Raw genomic sequence first — 14,892 nt, forward strand, 5'->3', positions numbered from 1 at the left:
TAAACAAATTGGGTCATTTACTAGATGTTTTAAGTGATAGATTTGCAATCCAAATTCAGGGGGGTGTATTAGGTTTTATAGGATCGTGACCATGTTCTGTTCTGAAAATGAAGGTTCCAAGCTTATTTTTTGTTTGTTTGTTTGTTTTTCTTTACTGCATGGAATCCTATTTTACATATCCTATGGTACATGCTGTTTTATACTGTAGTTTGAAATCATACTCACGATTTTGAGCATTTCACTTACAAGTTTGTTCAACTTTGGAAAATGGTTAGAAACCCACGTGTGAACAGTTGAATTGACCTGATTTTTGGTAGCACTGGGTTCTGTTCAAGGAAAATAAGATGATTGAAATTGAAATTTTCCTCCTGGGCTCAGACATGTCTAAACTAATTGTAAAATAATTGTTCTGGCTTACAAGAGCAGACTCATAACTACGACTATGTAAAGTAGAAATCCAACAACAGTTATGATTTACAATTACTGTAACTCTGCCAATCTTGTAATAAAACCGCTATTATAACCCACCTACCGTGACATTCATTTGCCTTCCTTGAGACATAGGTTAAAAAAAAAAAAAAAGCCTCTCCCAAGTTGTCTTGCTTTAGAGAGCCATTCCATTACATTAGGGTATTCATTTATCTTCTCTGAAATGGGTACGAGGGTTGTGCCAGAGCAGCCCGACACGGGGAGGAGGGTGGGCGGGCATACAAGAATGTGTGGTGCTGTGCTCCGGTGGTGATGCCTAGTGGCAGTGGAAGCCAGAAATAAATTTGGAAGGTGAAGTGAGGAAAGGAAACGAAGTCATTTCTCTGTTGATACCATAACATTTATTCATTCCGCAGCTTCTCTCAATCAGGGTTGGCTCACTTGGCCTTAAAGGAAGTAGATTGTGTAAGAAACCTCAGTAAAAATCAATGAGCCTTTCTAAGTTTTAAACACTGATGGCATCATACCATACTGGCAACTTTTAAGTGTTGCTGCTGGAAGTTTGGCAGCGGAAATCACTGCTCCAGGTTCATAAGCCGTAAAAAACAAGGGACAATGGTGGATATTATAGTTTCTGTGTAATTTGTGACTTGCTATTTCCTTTCTTCTTTTCTTTCTTTTCTTTCTTTCTTTCTTTCTTTCTTTCTTTCTTTCTTTCTTTCTTTCTTTCTTTTGTTCTTTCTTTCTTTCTTTCTTTTGTTCTTTTCTTTCTTTCATTCTTTTCTTTCATTCTTTTTGTTCTTTCTTTTGTTCTTTTCTTTCTTTCTTTTGTTCTTTCTTTTGTTCTTTCTTTCGTTCTTTTCTTTCATTTTCTTTCTTTCTTTCTTTCTTTCTTTCTTTCTTTCTTTCTTTCTTTCTTTCTTTCTTTCTTTCTTTCTAACTTAGAACTAGATGGCCTTAAGTCTATGGAAAACCTAAGCTCTGTCTTTAAATTGGGTTCTGGGTAACCTTAAAAACAAGAATTCACATCTTTTTGCCTTAGTTGTGCACTCACCTCTTTTATATAGCACAGAGTCACGTGTGGTTGTGTACTACATAAATACGCATCAAACTGAGGTGAATACCACAAAGGGACACCACTACCTGCCTGGAACCATGAGGCGTTGTGAGAGATGCGCTGCTGATTTCGACTTAATCACTGCCTTCAAGTGATTTATAGTGCAATGGGGAGATAAGACATAGAGCCAGCTGTAATACAGAATAAAATGCAGCATTGGGGGTGGGGATTGAGGGAAAAGCAAACTTATTTACAGCAGAGCCATTAGAAACCACTTAGGAGAGTTGTCAGGGGAGACTTCTATTTTGAGCAAAGGTGCCTGGAAAGATGAGTGGCTGTGTGCATGCGGGATTGGAGGTACAGTGGAGTGGATTTTAGGTGATGGGAGCCTGCTGGAAATATGAAAAGGAAGGGAGTCCGGGAAATCCATGTAGTCAGTCCAGTGGGATTTGTTCTGACTGAGACCTCAGAAATGGATTCAGCAGCTAAGTGACTAGAAGAAGCACTAGGGGCGCCCACGTGGCTCAGTTGCTTAAGCTCCCAACTTGGGCTCAGGTCAGGAAGGATCTCACGGTTCATGGTTTCGAGCCCTGCATTGGGCTCTGTGCTGGCAGCTCAGAGTCTGGACCTGCTTCGGATTCTGGAGAGAAAGAAAAGGAAAGAAACAGGTTGATTTGACTTGTTTGATGGGTTTGAGAGTCCCCGGAGGAGACCCAAAAGGTTGTATGTGTAACGAGAGATAAGACTTCTGGGCTGGAAATTGCCTGTGCAGTTGCTGAAGGAACATGGGAGAAATGACCGCAGAGCACTGGGCAGCGTGTCAAATTATTGCAGAAAGAACTGAGCATACCTGGCAGAGAAGAAGGAACTAAATTTTGGAGGAAGCGAGCCTTGAGGCAAATTTTGACCAAGTGAGAAAGTGAGAGGTGATGGAGGAGAAATTGTAGTGAAGGTTCCCTGGAGGTGGTGTCAGAAAATTCCATCCCTATGCTGACGTTTCAGTCCTGCCTGGTGTGTAAAGTAGAAGCATCAATGATAGGAGGGACGAGATAACAAAAATAGATGTTTTGGCTTGGTCAGTCCACCTGGAGGGTAACGGATTAGTTATCCATAAGTCTGGGGATACGGGGATGGAGGAAGGAGGGGGGCGCTGGTAGGCAGAGATGTATGATCGCAGTGGCCATAGTCAGCATCATATGTAGTAGAAAACGATAGTTACGGGGAAGGGCGTGACATGTGGAAGAACGTATGTTTAAAAGACCCATGCTAAACCAGGGTGAGTCAAGACTTCTAACCAGTTACAGAGCTGCCAAGATGTGAAAAACAATCATGGACATTCAAATCAAAAGGCCACTTTAATGCCCCTTACTTTTTCTTTCTGGTGCTGATGCCCTTGAAAGTGTGTGGTCAAAAATCAAAAAAGGATGGGGGGAAGCCACTGCAGGCCTCTGGGATCTCTGCTGTGGAAGCTCTAGCATCTGTTGCAAGCACCACACAGGTTTTTTTTTTTTTTAACAGCTATTAAGACTGCAGAAAATTGTTGGGGGTGGGTTCAAGGTGCACCTATTGTTTGCTCAAGAGAAGAATATACCTTGGTGTGTGTATTCCGCACTCCCCAGGGAGGCTGTGTCCTGAGGATTGTGTGTGCTTCGATCGTGGGGAATCTTTTATGTTCCTGTAACCATTGGCAACGTGTGCGTGGAACTGGTTTGTTGAATAACCATGACCATTGATTGAGTCTTGATCAAAAATGCAACTTTATTTTTGTTGTTCCTGAGTTTTATTGAACAGGGAAAATCTTCCCCTGTTCCAGTATGGATATTTCTACAAGACATGGTTTTTCATGGGCACCTGAGTGGCTCAGGAGGTTAGGCATCTGACTTCGGCTCAGGTCATGATCCCGAGGTTCGTGAGTTCGAGCCCCACGTCAGGCTCTGTGCTGACAGCTTGGAGCCTGGAGCTTGCTTCAGATTCTGTGTCTCCCTCTCTCTCTCTCTCTCCACTCCTCCTCTCCTTGCTCTCTTTCTCTCTCTCTCAAAAATAAATAAACATTAAACAAATTAAAGAAAAAAAAAAGATATGGTTTTTCAACTCACCCTTAAGAGATGCTGAGTTTGAGAGTGGTTTCAAATGTAAACACCCTATGATTTAGAAATAAGATTGCCCAGGCCTTTGGCAGTTAAAACTCCAAATGTCTTCGCTACCTACCCAGGTCTGCTGTTGAGTGGATTCTGTCTGGGAAAGCAGCTGGCGGGAGGAGGCAGGAGTTTTGATGTGTCTGAGGGATTCCACCTTCAGGGAGTAGCTCCTGGCCATTTCCCATGAACGTCTTACTATCGCTGTGGTGTAACTGTACCCATCCTGCTGGCCCCTCAGTGCCATCCATTCTAGAATTCAGGTACCCATATGTTCCGAGGACTCCCTTTGTCTGGGGCTTGCTTTCAGGATTCCAAATCTGAGAACGCCACTTCAAACGAAGTCTCTGTTCTGCTTAAATAGGATTCCTTCACAAACATTTAAAATGTGGAATACGGTCCATTAAACACACACAGACTTATCGTCAGGCTAATGAATGAAAACATTTCTATTTTTGAGTAAAGTAATTATGTTGATATTTGTAATTGCTGCATTCTCCCTGTCATCACCCCTGGTTGGGTGCTGGTCACCTAAACTGTTGCATAAATGTCCTTATTCTTCCTTAAGAGGCTCTTTCCATCCCCTCTCCCCCCCCCACCCCCCCCCCCCCCGATGGATCATATAAAAGAGGCTGATAAAGGATAATCATCCTGTAGTAGAGTTCTGGTTGTGTTTACTCAGTGCTTCTCAATCTTTTTTTTTTTTTTGGAAATTTTATTTTTTTTAAGTTTATTTATTTTGAGAGATAGAGGGAGAGACAGAATCCTAAGGAGGCTCTGTGCCATCAGCATAGAGCCTGATGTGGGATTCAAACTCATATACATACTGTGAGACCATGACCTGAGCTGGAATCAAGAGTCAGACGCTTAACTGACTGGGCCACCCAGATACCCTTGTGCTTCTCAAACTTGAACGTGTGTACACATGAGCTGGGGACCTTATTAAAATGCACATTCTGATTTTGTAGGTGGTTGGTGGGGCCAGAGAATTTGCATTGTAGCAAGCTTCCAGATGCTGCTGTTGCTGGGCTGAGGACCAAATGTTGAGTAATGAGGGCCTGCTTGGGTGTTCTCAAGGTCTGCTGTGATCTCACCTCAATCTTTCCAGTGAAAAGATTGCACAGAGCTGATCTCTGCTCACCGCAGAGATGACTCCATGCCTCTGCTCTTGGAACTCTTTTAACCCAGAAGTCAGTTCATTCCAATAAATATCACATGCCTTGTGTTCTAGTTACCATGGCACATCCTGAAAACAGATAACAAAACGCAGGTTTTTGAGTCCTGATGTTGACAACTAAATGTGGCTTTTCTTACACTAGAGACAGGGGATAGGCTTAGTATGCTGAGGGAGCCCAGAGATGTTCCGTATCCTGGTCACGAACAGCTTCGGGTGAGGCCTTCTCTTAATTGGGTCTTGAAGGATGGTTCCCTAGAAAGTAAGGGGATTCAAAGCAAAAGTCATAGACTTGTAAGAAAGCATGAATGAAGTCTTTTGAAAAATCAGCTCTGTTTTTTGGAAAATAAGATTGAAGAAATTACTCATTGATTGTGAAGAACTCTGTGTGATATACTAAGGAGTGTGTTTAGACATCATGTTTGAGGTCCTAGGGAGAAGGCTGCATGCTTTCTGCACCAGCTTCTAGGGGTAGTGGCCTGTCTTTCCCCCCATTTTCGTATTGTTATATCTGTAACAGATCAGTAACTATTCATTGCATGATCTGATTTAGGTTTGGTTTTGGTTTGTTTTTGTTTTTTGTGTTTTTTTTGCTTCCACAAAAAGAAAAAAAAAGTATATCAGGATGATTGTAAAATACAGAGAAGTGAGGGACAAGGATACCAGTTTAAAGGCATTGGCAATAGTCCAGACATCAAATAATGACTAATGGACCAGTTACTGCCTGTGGGGAGATGGGAAGGGTAACCATCAGGTAACTATCATCCCTCTTTTACTCTGTATGTTCAAAGCTTACGTGTATTTAAGGTCCAGCCCAATTGCTGCTGCCTCTACAAAGCCTGTGTGTTTCACTAGTCTGACATGTGTGCCTGCCCTAAACTCCCAGGATATTGCAGAACTTACCACTTTCTACCTTAAATTCTAGTTCTGTATGTGCCTTTTCTTCCATCATTTCCAAGTGTCAGAAAGTAAAATGTTAAATAATCTTTACCTTAGTGTCTCCTTAGATGGTAGATCTTTTTAAGTGAAGTGAAAACAGCCCACTTGGACCCAATACAGCCGGTTCTGTTGTAGCATTGACATCTGGTCTCCCAGGTCATCACTGATAGGCTCTAAAGAGGTCATATGCTTTATTTCACAACTGAGGGATGTAACTGATGTCTGGCTTCATTTTGAGGAACTAAAAGGGGACACACTGGAAGGACTCTTAATCTTTCTGCTTAGACTGAGTAAAATGAATGTACAAAGAACATTATTAGCAAAATTATAATGATGACTGTTTAGAATGTTATTTCCTCAACAAGAAGAAGAAATGTATCATTTCCAGGAAACTTATTTTTAAACAGGGAACTTTATGATAGCGTTTATTGCAATCAGTTTAAGAAAAGCATGACTATCAAAAGTCTGTTTTCAAAACTTTAGCTTATTTTTATTTTGAAGTATTTCCTCCTTCTGTTCTTTCTAGTGAATGTGAGATTTATCCTCATGTGCTTGCTTATTTTCAGTTTGCTTTTCCTTTTTTTGTTTTCGGCTTTTGAGACTGACAACTGTGATTTATCCCCGGGAAAGCAAAAATCTTGTAAAAGTCATTATTTCAAAAAATCATTCAAAGGATGTATTTATTTTTTTCTTGGAAATAAAGTCGATTTTCTCAGCTCTGATCATATGAGATTATGGGCAAGTAGTCCTTAGTTCTGGCATGTGGACAAAACAGAAGCAGCCCCTGGAGAGAGAGAGTTCAAAATTCATGGCAGTAAGCACATGTTCAGTATGCCAATATTTATGGTGTCACAACCAAATTAAAACCATACCCTCTGTGATTTACATAAGTACGGTACCCAGACTACACAGGGTTATGCCCAAGTTTCTCAGTAGATTTAAGGCAACACGGTTGTTCAGGACTCTCGGAGACCAGTCTGTTTGTTTTTATATTCATTTTATTCATCTCTGTGAGGGAAAGTGAATTATCTTCACTTGTATTCGTTTTGCAGTCATCCCGAATTAGCAGGGGTGGCAGATAGCAGGGCTGAAAACTGACTTTGTGCTTCCATATACAGTTTATTCAGGCAGTTGTATCCTCATATTCTCAGTTCCTGTGCTGGGGGAGTTAGATGTATTGGTTACGGAGAGTGAACACAGATAGATGGGTAATTCTCAATCTTTCATTTCTCGTGTTTTACTCATGCTCTTAGAAAACCAAGGTTTCACCAATTTGGAAAAAAAAAAAAAACAAAACAGAATACATACTTTTGGCAGGAGGGCATACTTTATGTCTTTTTATGGCAACTTTTAAAGTAATACCATCTGGTAAGATTTTTAAGAACAATAAAGTTTCAGAAGCCCTGTTGAGCATACATCTTATTTCTCTACTTTGACCAGACAAAGATATCGAGAAATGTATATTCTAACACATGATGCGCTTGTACAGCAATGTAAGTGACAAAGATAATTCAAAAACTACAGTGGGGAGTAGGTTTGGTAGGAGCTGGTGAGTCACATTTGCTGGTGGATATGACATTAGGGTGTTAATGCTTTCTCAATGACCCTTTTGAAAGTCCCAGATTTTTTCCAGATTCCTCCTGATTCCACTGTAGCGGAGATTCTAATCTAGAAAACAGTCTGGACAAGAACCCAGTTCCTGGATGTTTTTAATAGATTGGCTCTTTAGGGTTTTGAGAGATGGTCATATAACCATCATGCTATCAAGCAGATATTTTTCACGACTGATGACTGCAAGTGGCAATCTTTTGTGAAGGCAGGGAGGTCTTCTCATTTATAGGATGAAATCATTTTTTAAGAGTAAGTCTCATGTGAACAAATGAAGCTTGACTATGTAAATCTTTCTTTTACTATGGGATAGAATCCGAGGTATGTAAGAAGTTATTTTATTTTTTGAGTTCAGTAATTTGAACATTGTGCTTCGGCTCTTTTTTGGTACTCCAAACATTTATTATTAAGGTTTCCTTTGGTGTTTCCTCAAAAAGACAAAATTCAGCATGTTTTCTTTGCAAACGATTGTCTTATGCACAAAACAGAAAACAAGCTTTCCTTTACTATTTGTTTCTCAGACCTAACTATTCAGTTGTTTTTATGCCTACAGATTTTTCAATGCTCGCAGATTTTTCACAGATCTTTTCGTGTCTTATATTGGTTCTGGAAAAAAAAAAAAACAAAACTGGTTGAATCCTGTGCAGGTTAATAAAAACACACCGAGGAAATTTCCTTGGTTGCGTACTGGAAATTTGAGGAAGATCACTGACTTCTGCAGTTCGTTAGTGGATCAATTTACTGAATGTTCGCTGTTGGGCGTCTCATGTATCAGACGGGTCTGAAGCGCTGGAGAAACCTGGCCTACGCAGTTTCCATTCTCCTCTAGCTGCCAAAATTGACTTTTCCATTTTGTATATGACTTAGGTCTTTGAACTGCAATAGATGCCACGTTGAAGGATTGTTTTTGTCTTAAAACACGATTAGATTGAGCCAATGCTGTCAATAACTTTCGTGAGTAACAGAAAATGCACGTTCACTGAAATGTTCTTGAAGATTTCGATTTGATTTTCTACATAGTAATGAGTAATTGCTATCTCCTTCAGTGATAACTGACAATAAATAAATATTACATTTCCTAAGAAACTTGGTAGTGTCATCCTAGGTCTGTGTGTACTAACTAACCTATCATTTAGGCCAACTCCATCATTATATTGTGACTTGGGATTCTTTGTTTCTGACTGCTTCATGATTCCTCTTATATTTTATGGAAAATACCTTGTTTATTTAAGTGCAAAGAGGATGTTGGTGAAATGAGATATTCAGCAAATGCTCTAGGAAGAAAAGAAGTTTTGATTATTTGAAAACCCAGCATTTTAAAAGCCAACAGATTCATGCTTTTGCCTAAATGTATAATGCCTCATGTTATAAACAGGACATTTTTTGTTTCGTTTCAGTGGATGTATTAAAACAGGTTACACAGCAAGTCAGCTAATGTGACCAATCGTTGTCATTATACAATTTTTTGGGGAAGGAAGTCTGAAGCAGAAGAATATTCCTGGGGGAAGGATTTCTTTTTTTTCTACCAATTTAGACCGTCACTGGCAGTCTCTTTCCCCTAAAATTTATGCTTGAAATGGCCCAGAGAATTTAAATGTGGGGCATGTTAGGGGCCTTAAGTACGTTGGTGGATTTAGGAATGATTTGCTTTGAACCTTCTTGCAGTGAATCTTCAGTAGAAAGCAAGGATTTTAATCTTTCCAACCAGATGGAGTGTGGATCTCCAGGCTCAGATTTTGGCTAAATTGAGAAAGACCTTTCTCTGGCTAGGTTAGTATTACGAAACTAAGGCTGGCTCTGGTACCGGGGCAGGGATTTCCTTCTTGTCATTATTATTTACCATTTGAATTGTATTTGACGGGTTAATATCAAGACCCGCAACAAGAAACCACTCAGGAGTCCTGGTTAACTTATGCCCACTTAATGACATATCAGTTGACATTTTTATTCTGAAATCTTTGCCAGTTTTTATCATTGACTGAATTTTGCATTCCATGAATTTGTAAAGCCATTTAGCAATTCAACAGTTCTAAATTTCGAAGATCTATATATCTGTGAATGTAAGTAGAATGTTTCCAATTGCAGCACTGCTCTTCAAGTTTCCTAGTGAATTGTGGGGGCGGGGGAAAAAGGCAAAAAAAAATCCTTTTTTCTACCCTTTTAGGTTCTGTTGTATGTGAATTTAACTGACAGAAGACAAATTATCAGGAAAAAAAGGCATATAGATTTTGTTAATATTTTTAGTTTTCTGTGGACAAGGGCTTTACAGAAAGGAATGAAGAGCTCAAAGTAGCAGTTAGACTCAGAGGCTTATATACCATTTTAGCAAAGGGCTATAAACTGTGGGAGAATTATTGGCTCCAAAACACATGCGGAAGGGGCACCTGGCTGCCTCAGTTGCTGGAGCATGTGACTCTTGATCCCAGGTTGTAAATTCGAGTCCCATGTTGAGCGTAGAGATTAGTTAAAAATAATTTGTGCCACCTTCGCAAAGGGAAATTTATGCTCTGCTTTTAGGCAGATAAGGGGAAGACAGAGAACTTTTCCTGCATTTGTTGATTCTCACTCACTGTAGGCTCAAAATAATCCTTCTGCCAAAGCTGCATATTTTGGGGTGGCATCCCTTCATAACCATCAGATACAACAGTTGGCTTTTTCTAATAACCTGTATGTTCTAGAAAAGGGGCATGGGGGTGCTGGTGGTGTGTGGGGATGGATGCTGGTTGCTGGTGCTTTTGTACCTCTGAGCAAAGCTATTTTTATTTTCTGGTCCACTCCTTCTTCTCCTGTAGGTAAAGCTGACAGTTACAAATAATATGTCATCCGGTTTTTAATAGCTTCTGCCAGGACTGGATCTATACCATCTCAGATATTTCCTCAAACAGGGTAGGGAGGAGGGGCAGGGCGAAACAGTCTACATCCTCATTTGTGGCATTCTTGATTTCCGTAGAAAATCCGAGGTCATTCTAGTAATATCCAGTTAGGAAATGTGAAGTGTTATGACTCACTTTATTTTGGCTTTGCACAATATAGAAAATTTCTTGGCTGGGAAGGAATTCCTTTTCAAACTGCCAGTCCTCCCCAACAATTCTGAATAGGTAGTTCTCTCTCTGCACATTCTTTTGGGTTTAACTGCTGTGTAACCTCCTAACCCCTCATTAATAATTTCCTGAGGCTGGTTTGTTATAAAGAAACATCGCAGCACAGACTGTATGTGTGTGTGTGTGTGTGTGTGTGTGTGTGTAAGTATGTGAGGGTGTGTGTGTGTGTGTGTGTGATTACTCCTTAATGACCAACTCAAATGATAGTAATGCTCTGAGGAAAAAACAAGTGAACATTAGCTTCTTTCCCATTAGTGTGTATGTTAATCAAGGAGATCACACCCTTAAGCAGAAAGTAATGAATGCTTTTTAACTTCTCTTCATTATTCAAATTAAATGGCCCATTTTCTATATTGTACACACATTTCAATGGCTGAGCATTTAAAGGAATAATCATGGATCTTTCAAAGCCTTCTTAATATCAGGATTCCAGAGAATAAATTTGTCTCTTTTTGGTTCTTAACAAGGACAAGAACTCGCCAAGGAACTGAACGTGTTTTGAGATGGGCATTTGGGCTTCCATTCTTCTACCCTGTAATCTCTTCTCACCTTTCTCATATTTCAGCTACACATGCCATCAGTGAATTTGACACTGGTCCCGTGTTGGTCAGTAGAGCAATAAACCTCCCACGAGAAATGCTGTGAATTATACACAGTTGTTGTTACTCATGGGATTTAGGGTGGTGATCAAAATGTGGTGTCCTCTTGGGAAAACCCTCACACTATGCTAAGTGAAAAAGCAGGGTGACAGTAGCATTGTAAATATTTTTATGCGTGCCCACATACATCTTTCCACATAAGTAGAAAGACTAAAATGAAGTATAGTCAAACGTTATTAGAATTTTGTCTAGAGGGGCTGTAGGGGAGCAGTGGGGATGTTGATATTTTATTTCCTAAAATACATTTAGGATTTGCTAAATTTTCCATAATGATCTTATACTATTTCTGTCATAGAAACAAGGCTGTGCAGATTCTAAGCCTAATTTAAATAGTGAGGAAGGGGGGCAAATACAAACAATAGCCTTTTCTTCTATTGTAAAGGAAAGCACCTAAAATGCAAGACTTGTATTTTAGAAGCTTAGGAGATGGCATTCTGAAAGGTGGCCCTTTGGGGTTAAGATTTAAAGTTGACTCTTAATTTTATCCCAGAGGCTAGATGTGGATAAGCAAAGCAGTAAGGCTGTTGCGGCAGCCGGTGAGGAGAGCCATCACAACAATTATCTGTGTTGTTTTTGGCACTTTGCAGGAAATGTTGTTTTCATAAGACCTAAGAGTTTTGTCTGGGAAGAAAGAAGATAGCTGCCAACATTTGGCACCATATGGGATTTTCTTCTTTTTTCTTTGGTTTCTTTCCTTTTTTTTAAAAAAAAAAAAAGCTTAGCGTGTAGTCTGTACATCCTGCTCTTAAGCCTGAAAGATCAAGAAAATATTATGGGGTGTTTTTTTCCCCCGTACACTTGCTGGAAACATCTGGAACATGCCATTTGTTTGCACACCACAGGCTTTAAGAGTGTGATACAAACCATGATAAAAACCCAAAATCAAACCCCTGCCTTCCTTTGCAGCTGCGTTCTATAGCGCACTGTGAGCCAGGGTCTATATTGACCATACAGATGCTCGCCAATCACATTTATTGAGCCTGGTGGATTGAGAAACTGCACGTTACTTGCCTTTCTAAGTACGGTGTATCCTTCAAGCATACCAGCACCTGGTCCCTCATGGAAATCAGGCAGCTTCTGCCTGTACTGCATTAACCCTGGGGCTGCATGCTCACGCGCTTTGCAGCATGTAAGCTCATCTGTTCTGTGAGCCTTTTAGAAATTCAAGAGTAAAAATTATTTCAGACTCCAGGTGTAAAGCAGGTAGGAAATTCTCCTCTAAGGAATAATACTATTTCATTTTTGGAAGAAATACTATAGCTGCATTTATGACACTAAACTTTCAGTTAAGGGAAAGGAAAAAAAAAAAGACGAGTGGTGAAGACTTTGTTTTTTTATACTTGTGATTGAAATTATACCTCAACCGAGGCTCACATTTTGGGATTTCACCCATGATAGGTTCATCTAACACATAAGAAATGAAATAAGTAACAAATAAAAAACCCAAATAAACAAAACCCACAAAGTAACGAAAAACTACATGTTTTGTTTCCTGCATCTCCTTTTTCTCATATTGCTCGTATCCTTCGTCGTCATGCCTTCATTTTGGTGTTTAATTATTATGGTTTCATGTCTCAGGTGAAAACTTCTGTCTGCAGAGTCCAGAACCCCTCAAAGTGCATTGACCTCTGAGACTAGGATCGTCTCAAGGGAGAACTCTACATTAAAAGGGAGTTTTGAGGAGGGAAGTAAATTTGGAGCTTTGAGTAGGGAAGGAAGTGCCAAAGCAACCCTGTGTGTAAACTGTGGAGGGTAGGGAACATCCACGGCAGAGGCCTGGGGGGGCCACCGCTGTGTATGTATACATATCCATAATAGGAGATCACTAGTCAGGGCCTTGTGTGTGTTCCTCCTTTATTTCCCCGTTGGTCTTCTGCCCTGTTTACTTCCTGGTGTCAAGAATCCTAAGAGATCCAAGGGCGATTCCTTTTGTTTCATTCTGCTGCCCTCCTTTCCTTACGCAGTTTAAGATTCGTAATGGTGACTCATGACCACTGTGCTATGAGAGAGTTGGAGCGGGGTGATGCACACGCACGTTCCTGCGTCCAGCCCTTCTCAGCTTTGGAACAGACATTACTCTGGCCCTCTACCCTCTTCACCAAAGTAATTGTAAACATTACTTCAAGCATTCTGAAATGAACCTGAAGATGTCTTTTTAATACTTTTGTCCTGGAAAGTTTCAGGGCTAGCAGAGTCTTTAAAAAAATTGGGAACGTGCCCCCGGGAGCGACTTAGGTATGGTCTCGTGGAGTCCTCCTTGCCTTGTTTACCCAGAGGTGAAGTCATTTTCTTAGTCATGTAGATCTTGGAAGCAGGACCAGAAGACAAGTGTAGCCCTCGGTGCTGGGCTCTGTCGGGCTCGGCCCAACATGCTCCGTTCAGGTTGTCTTGTTGATAAATAGGTGAACTCTTGAGAGAAGGCAGGAGCTCTTCCCTCAGTGCTTTGGCAATTTTGAGCTCACTTGTTGCTCAGAAAACGGATTTGTCCTTTAACAAATACCGTGCTCACTAAACGAGGAAATAGTATCAAGGCCTTTTGTCAAAACAGGTAAAAACCTTGCTCTAGCTTACTCAGTTTATAATTTTCATTGCGAAGCAAATGAAATCATCTTGGGTGAAATATTGTGTCGTATGCTTCCAAATGGGTTGGTCTCTTTTTCCGATTTATACATCTTGTATTTCCGGGTAGTTTGTTTACCATATGCGGTGAAACCAGAGCTATTATTTTTGCCTCAACCCGAGAACATGTTCAGTGTTCTAGGTGGCAGATAAGGAGAGACTTCAGCCTTTCACTTCAGATTTCTTGAGTTTTAAAAATTATTTTCTCCGTATCTTCTTTGTCAGAGGTGAATAATATTAAGTAGTACTTTCTGCAGGACTCACCGTACTCCTATCTGCATATTCTGTAGGCTGTTTTATTTTTAAATTTTTTTTAACGTTTATTTATTTTCTTGAGACAGAGAGAGAGACAGAGCATGAACAGGGGAGGGTCAGAAAGACGGGGAGACACAGAATGTAAAACAGGCTCCAGGCTCTGAGCTGTCAGCACAGAGCCCGACGTGGGGCTCGAACTCATGGACCGCGAGATCATGACCTCAGCTGAAGTCAGACGCTTAACCGACTGAGCCACCCAGGCACCCCTCTGTAGGCTGTTTTAATAGGTGGGAGGACATAACCTACTTTGTCCAGTTTTTTTCATAAACAAAATGCATGCTCCACAGTTTACAAAAAGATTAAAGCATGATGTTGTTGGAATGATATTAGCAACCAAATATGAGAAGAAGACAGAATGTGAATTCTGATTTCTTAGTGTTCAGCAGTTGGTTTGGGTGAGACGTGGCTAGCTTGTGGCAGCAGAGGGCTGGAATCCTTCTGATAAGGGCCCAGGTGCTTCAAGAGTCATACTGAACTCATGAGCACCTCTGTTATGATAACAGAGGACAGTACTGGATAGTTTTCAGGTTAGAAGTGAAACTAAACTGTTGAGTCTGTGTGGTCATTAAAATTCCCGAGGTGCTTTTTGCAAGATTATGAGTGTTAGCCATCCTCCTGGCCAAATGAGTAATTGCTCTGTCAGTCGGCCCCTGCAATTTCATTCGTACAAGGTCATCACATCCACTCCTTGAGCTGGACTGTCACAGTAAGGGAGAATGGCCTCTTAAGGGAGATGGGACAATCTCTTTCATTAACAAACTCATACATTTATGAAGGTTTTTTTTTTTTTTTTGCCCCTGCTTTGAGAAAAGATAGCAATTGTTCAGCTTCTATAAATTGGAGTTTAGTTTATTTT

General features: G+C 40.4%; 1 protein-coding gene across 3 annotated transcripts in view; it reads left to right on the top strand.

The window, feature by feature from the left end:
* PDGFC (platelet derived growth factor C) overlaps window positions 1-14,892 on the top strand; it is a 203,243-nt gene that overhangs the window by 12,098 nt on the left and 176,253 nt on the right. The window lies entirely within an intron of this gene.

The sequence above is a fragment of the Acinonyx jubatus genome, chromosome B1 (genome assembly GCF_027475565.1).
Source record: "Acinonyx jubatus isolate Ajub_Pintada_27869175 chromosome B1, VMU_Ajub_asm_v1.0, whole genome shotgun sequence".
Taxonomy (NCBI): Eukaryota; Metazoa; Chordata; class Mammalia; order Carnivora; family Felidae; genus Acinonyx; species Acinonyx jubatus.